Source organism: Neomonachus schauinslandi, chromosome 7, assembly GCF_002201575.2.
Source record: "Neomonachus schauinslandi chromosome 7, ASM220157v2, whole genome shotgun sequence".
NCBI classification, from domain to species: domain Eukaryota; kingdom Metazoa; phylum Chordata; class Mammalia; order Carnivora; family Phocidae; genus Neomonachus; species Neomonachus schauinslandi.
In genome coordinates, this window is record NC_058409.1 from 39147160 (window position 1) to 39156028 (window position 8869).

At 42.0% G+C, this 8869-nt stretch overlaps 1 pseudogene; it reads left to right on the top strand.

Annotated features, from left to right (window-relative positions):
* The first annotated feature begins 684 nt into the window (after window positions 1-684).
* Window positions 685-1889, top strand: LOC110591129 (annotated as a pseudogene).
* Window positions 1890-8869: the final 6980 nt, after the last annotated feature.

Genomic DNA, 8869 nt, shown 5'->3' on the forward strand with positions numbered 1-8869 from the left:
CAATAATGTTGGAGCTTTAGTTATAGCTCCCAGACACCAAACACAAAAGAAGATATGTGGAACCAGCCCTGCCACAACACTAAGACCTTATATAGGAGGTGCTGAGTTAACATCTGTATACCTACATTCCTGCCCCAGTCGTGCGTGTTTCTTCTCTTGCTTTGACTAAAAGAAGGGCTTAGCCTCTTCTAGAATTTCCTTTCCTTGTACAGGGAGCTGGTACAAGAGACAACATGACTGAGTCCTCTTTGGCTCCTCCACGAGTCCCTGCTTGATTTTGAGTCTGCCTCACCAAACCAGTCCTGAGGTCTCAGGGCCCAGAGCTGTCAGCAAACCTCCCACTCCCTGTTTGTGTTGGCTTGTGTCACTGTGACACGCTTGAGGTGTTGACTAAAGCTGTTTACTGGCTTAATTTAAAAACACCTCAAGGTGTTCTGAAAATTCTGCTTTGAGCAGCAATATGGAATGAGGCAAGAAAATAATGGAGATAAAGAGAATATAACAAAATTGTTTAGAAATCACATGGAAGAGCATGAAGGAACTTTTGAAAAAGTGATAATGCTATTTAAACCCAATCTCTCTCCCTCGCACACACACGTGCATGTGTACACATATACAAAAACACACATATAGGCCGGCCGGGCTGCTGTCAGCTCTCCTCAGAGTCGGGCCGAGACGCTGTGTATGCTGAGCCTCTGCGACCGCAGGTTGCTGCACGTCCTGGGCCTTAGCTTCCCGCTGCTGACCCGCCGGCCGCTTTTCCTCTGCCCTCACTGCCTCATGAAACCACTGGTTGTGTTCATCCTCGGCGGTCCCGGCGCTGGCAAGGGGACCCAGTGCGCCCACATCATCGAGAACCATGTCACCCAAATTAAGAAAGAAGGAAGGATGATTGCTAAGAAGTGAAAGAAGTCCATCAAGATGATTGGAGATTTGATACCATAAAATTGTCAACATTCACCTAAGAGAGACACGGCGAGAGAGAAAATACAAGCAGGGGGAGTGGGAGAGGGAGAAGCAGGCTTCCCGCTGAGCGGGGAGCCCGATGCGGGGCTCAATCCCAGGATCCTGGGACCATGACCTGAGCCGAAGGCAGATGCTTGACAACTGAGCCACCCAGATGAGACCTCTAGTTGCAACTAGAGGAGGAGATGGACTTTTAAGAATGAAATATGGTTACACACACCTTTCTGCAGGAGAACTTCTTCGTGATGAAAGGAAGGACCCAGATTCACAGTATGGTGAACTCATTGAAAAGTACATTAAAGATGGAAAGATTGTGCCAGTTGAGATAACCATCAGTTTGTTAAAGAGGGAAATGGGGCGCCTGGGTGGCTCAAATGGTTAAGCGTCTGCCTTCGTCTCGGGTCATGATCCCAGGGTCCTGGGATCAAGTCCCACATCGGGCTCCCTGCTCGGCAGGGAGCCTGCTTCTCCCTCTGCCTCTCTCTCTCTCTCTGTCTCTCATGAATAAATAAATAAAACCTTTAAAAAAAAAAAAAAGAGGGAAATGGATCCGACAATGGCTGCCAATGCTAAGAAGAATGAATTCTTGATTGATGGGTTTCCAAGAAATCAAGACAACCAAGATTTCCAACAATCAAGGTTGGAACAAGACCATGGATGGGAAGGCAGATGTGTCTTTCATTCTGTTTTTTGACTGTAATAATGAGATCTGTATTGAACGATGCCTTGAGAGGGGAAAGAGTAGTGGTAGAAGTGATGACAACAGAGAGAGCTTGGAGAAGAGAATTCAGACCTATCTTCGGTCAACAAAGCCAATTATTGACTTATATGAAGAAATGGGGAAAGTCTAGAAAATAGATGCCTCTAAGTCTGTTGACGAAGTTTTTGATGGAGTTGTGAAGATTTTTGACAAAGAAGGCTAACTCTAAACCTGAAAGCTTCCTCAAAATCATGCCTGAATAGTGCTTTGATAGCTGCTATTACAACCCCTTTTTAAGGCAATTTTAATCTTTCATAATTACATCTCAGTTAATGGCTGGAAAGTATGTAGTAAGACAAATTAAATTTTTTTTAAATAGATTTTATTTATTTATTTGAGAGAGAGAGAGAATGAGAGACAGAGAGCATGAGAGGGAGGAGAGTCAGAGGGAGAAGCAGACTCCCCGCTAAGCAGGGAGCCTGATGTGGGACTCGATCCCAGGACTCTAGGATCATGACCTGAGCCGAAGGCAGTCGCTTAACCAACTGAGCCACCCAGGCGCCCGACAAATTAAATTTTTTATCTTAGATTTTTTTTGGTTATAGGAGTAGACGGTGAATTCAGGTCTAACTTCATCTTAGCTATGGTGCTCACAAAACAAAGAAGGATATCAGCTTAGTTCTTTGTTTTTACTCAAAAAGTATATCCCTTTTATAGTTTGTGACTTCTGTGAGCAAAACTTTTTAGTATGTCTGTATATCCATTTAATAACTACAACATGTTACAATTAGGGATTCCCCACTTTCTTGTTTTCTTGCAGGTTTTAAATTTCCAACCTGTTAAGTGAATTTGTGGACCAAATTCCAAAGGAACTTATTGTGTAGTCGGTTCTTGCAAAACGTGTTTGGTAAACGAACTCATAAAATGAATTCCTAGAAGTGTTTTAGTATTTATCAAATAATTGACCATTTCCTATAGAAAGATAAGAAAACTTAGGCTTTGTTTTATTACAACTTATATAAAGTTGTGTGACAGGGCATCTTCTTTGCTTCCAGGGATTGGGATGGGGGTCACTGGGGGTTCAGAGCCTGGCAGAACTGTCAGTTTTATTCTGACATAAATCTGAGGGTAAGGGGCAGGGACCGCATCTAATGACCTGTGTTCCTGTCCTCTATTATGTAGTGTTCTTAGTGATTAAACTGGTCTTAACAGAATTCTTAGCAGTGGAACCTTGAAATGCATGTATGAGGTTTATGGTCAATGATTTGGTTAGCGTTTTAGTAACACTTCATTCAAAGTGTTTTTGTTTGTTTTCTAGATTAAATGTAGGGTTGGTATGAAGTAAAAACATCTAATGGTTAATTTCCCATTTGTGTTTTATTTTCTTGAATACTTTTTTTAGTTATTTGTTTAAGGAAATTTAAAAATCATTGCACTTAGGTGAGAAAAATAATAAATATATCTAATAAATGAAAAAAAACAAAAACAAACAAAAACACACATATATGTATATGTACACACATATATAATTTCAGGAGATCTTATCATTTTTATGGAGCTCAGTTATCCATACCGCACACCATGTCTCAGGCTATGTGCAACTCCATAACATATTCTTCTAGGTTAAGAAAACAACTAAAAAACAGACTAAAAATATTAGTTTGATGTGCTTGAAAAATAATAGCACCTAAAATTAGATTCCTGTTGCAAAAGCCACCACATAAGACTCCCTGCTGACTTTTGTAGGGTCCAGGACCATCTGAGAGTGAGATGTGGGCAGAACCAGACCATATAAAGTGAAGGGCTAAAACTCTGCTGACGGAGAATCACCACCTGCCCAAGTTAGAAAACCATCTGTCCAATCTCCAGGAAACAAGCTCAAAGAGAAGATCATGCACTAGCCAGCAGCAGAATCAGGGCCCAGATCTCCTCTCTTCAACATTCCACAATACTTTCTGGTCTCCCTATTCTACCGCTCTTACTTTATGATGGTGTACTGCAACACCACATGAGAAGGAAAGTCCTGAGACACAATCCCTCTCTCCCCACCACCCTTGTATTTCCTCGTCATGCTGCCCTGCCACCTGCCTTACCCAACTCTGACCCACAGGGCCTGGCCACCTGTCTTGGTCCTTGCAGGTTGGGATCAGTAAGAAGAGGAAGTTAAAAGGGAAGTCAGGAGAGGAGTGGGGCGTGCTCTTTGCAAGTGAGGAGGCTGAAGTAACAATATCAGGAGCGGTGCAGCACTGTTGCCCTCCCGCAGCCCAAGAACAAATCCAGGCATCCACGTCTCTGCCTCCCTCCCATGTGCTGACACAGAGACTCTTTGTCTCGGATTGAAGCTTTCAGCACTAAAACCCACCATTTATGTCCTCTTTTTCCCACAAGTTGAAAGAATTTAGGAAGTGTTCCTAAGAGTCACCTGAATGGAGGCTTATGACCCAAGCTTTCTGGGTTTTGCTCTTTCTCTAGAGTGACTCTGGAGGAGAGGAGCTTGCTGGAACCAAGGCACAAACATTCTCCAGCCCCTAGGTAGGCACAAATTATCTTATCAGAGTGACCCACACAATGCCAATATTGATGGGACAGTTCTTTCTTTCTACTTGGAAAAGAAGGAACTTGCCCCTGATACGCTAGAAAGGGAGAGGGCAGGAGAGTGGCCAGTCCAAGGTATATGTTCATAGCAGTAATGGCATCCAACCCTCACCCCAGCAGCATTTCTCAATGTAATATTTAATCATTGCTTTAAAAGTTACTACAATTCCGGGAGCAAGATGGCGGAGGAGTGGGAGACCTGGATTTCATCTGGTCCCAGGAATTCAGCTGGACAGGGATCAAACCATTCTGAACACCTACGAGCTCAACAGGAGATCGAAGAAAGGAATAGCAACAACTCTCTGAACAGAAAAGAGACCACTTTCTGGAAGGTAGGATGTGTGGAGAAGTGAATCTGAGGTGATATTCGGGAGGATAGACGGCGAGGGAGGGGGCTCCGTCGACCGTTTCTGGCAAGTGATAGAGCCGCGGAGCACAAAATCGGAATTTTGAGAAGTCTGCTCCGCTGAGGGACGTCACTCCAGTGGCTAAGTGGGGGGTGGAACCCTCGCAGGACAGTGTAGTCTCAGGACCCTCGGGGTCACAGAAAGACCGGGGGTGCCTGAGTGTGGCAGAGCTCCCAGGTATTGGAGCGGGGAAGCTGGCTGCAGAGACAGAGTGGAGGAGCGGACTCTCAGCTCGGGGTTGCCAAAAACCGAGATCCGCCGCACAGTCGGACCACTGCACTTCCAGCAGGGACCCAACAAGCGTCAGATCCGGGGAGACTCCCCTTCCTCCCCCGGGAGGAGCAGTGCGGGAGCGCACCACAGGGATCTGCTGGGTTTGGAGACTCCACACGGGGTCCTGTGCCCAGAGATAGAAACGCTCGGTCACAGGCCAGGTGAGCACGGAGTGCAGCTGGAGACCAGGGAGACGGGAGTGATTGACTGCTTTTCTCTGGGGGCATATTGAGGAGTGGGGCCCCGACTTCTCTGCTCCTCTGGGGCAGAGATTGGGAGGCTGCCATTTTCACTCTTGTCCCCCAACGCTGTACAGAAAGCTTGCAGGGAACAAAAGCTCCCGAGAGCAAACCCGAGCAGATTACTTAGCCCAGACCGGCAAGGGCGGGGCAATTCCGCCTCCGGCAAAGACATTTGGGAACCTTGGCAACAGGCCCCTCCCCCAGAAGTTCAGCGAGAACAGCCAGCCAAGACCAAGTTTACCAATCAACGAGAACAGCAGAACTCCAGCGCTAGGGGAATACTGCACATAGAATCCATGACTTTTTTCCCACAATTCTTTAGTCTTTCACAGTTAATTTTTCTTTTGAATTTTTCTTTTTGCCTTTTTCAACCAACATCTTATCAACCCCTTTTATAAAAAATATTTTTTATTTTTCATTTTTAGAGTCATATTCTATCCCTTCATAGTAGTTACACTTATTTTTGGTATATATATATAAGTTGTTCTCTCTTTAAAATTTTGAGATACAGTTTCTTCTAACAGATCAAAATATACCCTAAATCTCTAGTGTATGGCTTTGTTCTAGCCTCCTTCCTGATCACATTTTCTCCTTTTTTAAAATTAAATCCTCCTTTCTTTTTTCAACCAACTTATCTTATCAATTCCTTTATAAAATCTTTTATACTTTTCATCTTTACAGTCATATTCCATCCCTTCATCATATTAATCCTGATTTTTATACATATATAAGTTTTTCTTTCTTTAAAATTTTGGGAGGCACTTTCTTCTAACAGACCAAAATACGCCCAAAATCTAGTGTGTGGCACTGATCTATGTACCAGCCTGATCATATTTGATCATATTCTGTTTTTTTTGTTTTGTTTTGTTTTTGTTTGTTTTTATCTTTCTCTCTCTCTCTCTCTTTTTTCTTTCTTTCCCTTTCTTTTCCCCCAGTTTCAGGTCTTTTCTGAGTTGTTTAGTGTATATTTTCTGGGGGTGTTGTTACCCTGTTAGCATTTTGTTCTCTCATTCATCTATTCTCCTCTGGACAAAATGACAAGACGGAAAAATCACCTCAACAAAAAGAACAAGAGGCAGTACCGACTGCCAGGGACCTAATCAATATGGACATTAGTAAGATGTCAGAACTAGAGTTCAGAAAGATGATTTTAAAGATACTAGCTGGGCTTGAAAAAAGCATGGAAGTTATTAGAGAAACCCTTTCTGGAGAAATAAAAGAACTAAAATCTAACCAAGTTGAAATAAAAAGGCTATTAATGAGGTGCAGTCAAAAATGGAGGCTCTAACTGCTAGGATAAATGAGGCAGAAGAGAGAATCAGTGATATAGAAGACCAAATGATGGAAAATAAAGAAGCTGAGAAAAAGAGAGATAAACAACTACTGGATCACAAGGGCAGAATTTGAGAGATAGGTGATACCATAAGATGAAACAACACTGAGGGGGGCAGAAGGTATACTGGAGCAAATTATAGCAGAGAACTTCCCTAATTTGGGGAAGGAAACAGGCATCAAAATCCAGGAGGCACAGAGAAACCCCCTCAAAATGACATCTAATAGTAAAACTTACGAGTCTCAGAGACAAAGAGAAAATCCTGAAAGCAGCTCAGGAGAAGACATATGTAACCTACAATGGTAGAAACATTAGATTGGCAACAGACCTATCCACAGAGACCTGGCAGGCCAGAAAGGACTGGCAGGATATATTCAGAGCACTAAATGAGAAAAATATGCAGCCAAGAATCCAGCTAGGCTATCATTGAAAATAGAAGGAGAGATAAAAAGCTTCCAGGACAAACAAAAACTAAAGGAATTTGCAAACACAAAACCAGCCCTACAAGAAATATTGAAAAGGGTCCTCTAAGCAAAGAGAGAGCTAAAAGCAACATAGACCAGAAAGGAACACAGACAATATACAGTAACAGTCACCTTACAGGCAATACAATGGCACTAAATTCATATCTTTCAATAGTTACCCTGAATGTAAATGGACTAAATGACCCAATCAAAAGACACAGGCTATCAGATTGTATAAAAAAACAAGACCCATCGATATGCTGTCTGCAAGAGACTCATTTTAGACCCAAAGACACCCCCAGACTGAAAGTGAAGGGGTGGAAAACCATGTACCATGCTAATGGACACCAAAAGAAAGCTGGGGTGGCAATCCTTATATCAGACAAATTAGATTTTAAACCAAAGACTATAATAAAAGATGAGGAAGGACACTATATCATACTTAAAGGGTTTATCCAACAAGAAGATCTAACAATTGTAAATATCTATGCCCCTAACAGGGGAGCAGCCAATTATATAAGGCAATTAATAACAAAAGCAAAGAAACACATCAACAACAATACAATCATAGTGGGGGACTTTAACAGCCCCCTCACTGAAATGGACACATCATCTAAGCAAAAGATCAACAAGGAAATAAAGACTTTAAATGACACACTGGACCAAATGGACTTCACAGATATATTCAGAACATTCCATCCCAAAGCAACAGAATACACATTCTTCACTAGTGTCCATGGAATATTCTCCAGAATAGATCACATCCTCAGTTACAAATCAGGTCTCAACCGGTACCAAAAGACTGGGATCATTCCCTGCATCTTTTCAGACCACAATGCTTTGAAACTAGAACTCAATCACAAGAGGAAAGTCGGAAAGAACTCAAATACATGGAGGCTAAAGACCATCCTACTAAAGAATGAATAGGTCAACCAGGAAATTAAAGAAGAATTAAAAAAATTCATGGAAACAAATGAAAATGAAAACACAACTGTTCAAAATCTTTGGGATACAGCAAGGCAGTCCTAAGAGGAAAGTATACAGCAATAAAAGCCTTTCCCAAGAAACAAGAAAGTCTCAAATACACAACCTAACCCTACACCTAAAAGAGCTGGAGAAAGAACAGCAAATAAAGCCTAAACCCAGCAGGAGAAGAGAAATAATAAAGATCAGAGCAGAAATCAATGAAAAGGAAACCAAAAGAACAATAGAACAGATCAACAAAACTAGGAGCTGGTTCTTTGAAAGAATTAACAAGATTGATAAACCCCTGGCCAGACTTATCAGAAAGAAAAGAGAAATGACCCAAATAAATAAAATCATGAATGAAAGAGGAGAGATCACAACCAACACCAAAGAAATACAAACAATTATAAGAACACATTATGAGCAACTCTATGCCAGCAAATTAGATAACCTGGAAGAAATGGAGGCATTTCTAGAGATGTATCAACTACCAAAACTGAACCAGGAAGAAATAGAAAACCTGAACAGACCTATAACCACTAAGGAAATTGAAGCAGTCATCAAAAATCTCCCAAAAAACAAAAGCCCAGGGCCAGATGGCTTCCCAGGGGAATTCTACCAAACATTTCAAGAAGAATTAATACCTATTCTTCTGAAACTGTTCCAAAAAATAGAAATGGAAGGAAAATTTCCAAACTCATTTTATGAGGCCACCATTACCTTGATCCCCAAACCAGACAAAGACCCCATCAAAAAGGAGAATTACAAACCAATATCCATGATAGACATGGATGCAAAAATTCTCACCAAAATACTAGCCAATAGAATCCAACAGTACATTATAAGGATTATTCACCATGACCAAGTGGGATTTATCCCTGGGCTGTAAGGTTGGTTCAACATCCACGAATCAATCAATGTGA